The sequence below is a fragment of the Ovis aries genome, chromosome 19 (assembly GCF_016772045.2).
Source record: "Ovis aries strain OAR_USU_Benz2616 breed Rambouillet chromosome 19, ARS-UI_Ramb_v3.0, whole genome shotgun sequence".
NCBI lineage: Eukaryota > Metazoa > Chordata > Mammalia > Artiodactyla > Bovidae > Ovis > Ovis aries.
Window position 1 is genome coordinate 21,173,494 of NC_056072.1, and position 1,830 is coordinate 21,175,323.

The window sequence follows — 1,830 nt, forward strand, 5'->3', positions numbered from 1 at the left end:
ACTATAATATATTTTGTGGCACACTTTGTGTGCACAGCAAAACTTTTAAAGGATTGAAATATGTTCAATCAGTATAAAATTCTGTGGTGGAAAAGGAATAAAGAAGAACGTGTTTGAATGTACTTTTATTTTTATTTATTTTCAAATATCTTGGCTACGCAGGACAGTATGTGGGATCTTTGTTCTCTGACCAGGGATTGAACCTGCATCCCCTGTAGTAGAATGGTAGGTAACAAACTTCAATGGTTTTTAGATTTAAATAAATATATTTACAAGAGTAACTTTCAGTGTTGTTTTAAAACATCCCTAAAAAATCACTTTACGGTGGCTCAGATAGGCTTTCCAAGGACAGAAGCCAGATCTTGGCTTCCATTCGGTCTTCTCGCTAAACAGGTGTCAAGCTTTGCAAACAAGCGGGAAGTTTCCTTCAAGAATTTGACCAGCCTGCCATGGAAGCTGCCCTTGGCCCTGCTCCACTCAGAGCAGGGTTTCCTCAGTGTTTCCCATGATGCAAGAAACCCTGGCCTTGGAAAAGTGGACACTTAAGGAAGACCAAGCTCTTTCAGGAGGGCATTTCTGTCATGTGGAGGCAGTACAGACCCCAAAGTGGCCACATCGTCTCCTCACACATCCCCTGCTCAGGCACAGAGGTTATTCTGAGCTGTGGGGCAAGACTCTGGGCCAGGCCTTCCAGAGGAAAATGAGGAAAACATATTCCTCCCTGGGATCCCTATTTAAAGGCTGTAGGACTGGTCCTTGGTACCAAATCTGATTTGGTCATGATTATACTAAACATGCACACAGAGCCTGTCACGTGCTAACCCACTCAGTCCACCCTATGCATATGGATTATTATCATCATCCGTGTCATGGATGGGAAAACTGAAAACAAGATGATGTAACTTGCATATCTTGGCACAAAGCTCATCGTGGTAGAGCTAGGATTTACCTCAAATGGTGTGGATCTGAGGTCCAAACCTCACCTTGATGCTCTGCAGTGGCATCCACACAGGACGCTCTAGTCCACTCGCTCCATGGCAGGCCGAGGACTCAGGCTCCCAGGGCTCAGCCTCTTGGAGAGGGAAGGCAGGGCCGAGGTGGGATCCATGGTTCTTCGGCTGTCCGCAGGTGCACTGGGCCGGCCTCAGCTTGTTAGGCAGACTAACCCATGGGACTTCATAAACATCTACCCTGCCTTACAGGGGCATGCGTTCTGGTATCAGCAGGCACTTTCCATCTCGAGACTACCCTTTACCCTGAAGCAATTTGTGATTTTTACAAAGGCCCATCAAAATTGCCACGACACAGAACTGGCATGGCAGGATCTCACAGGGGCCAAATCAGCAACCTCTTCTAGACACTGTCATGACTCAGGCAGCAGTAGGCACAGGGGCCACCCCTCCGAAACCCTCCTGGCTCGTGCTTCCTCTGGACCGTGAATCCCATCTTAACCTGTAAGAAGTTGGGAGAAAGGAACTGTCGTGCTTAAGGTAACAGAGAGAACTGCTTCCAGGCTCTAGAAAGACTTGGATGAATGGCAGCAAGAACTGCAAGTGAGTCAGTGCCTGGGAGAAAGAGGCCAAGTAAAGAGGGTAGAGACAGAACAAAAGTCACCAAAAGTGGCTCTGACCCACATGTGAAGGACGGTTAAATCATGGCGTGGCAGACAAACTGGAGTGGTGTTAGTCAGGGCTGAGCTGTAAAAAAACAAAATAAAGTTTTTATTCATCCAGTTTTATGTTTCCTTTAAAGACTTAGCTCCCCATGTTAGCCTTCTATATAATGTGCATATGTAAGTACATAAAAGAGAAACGAAATGACAACTCAAAA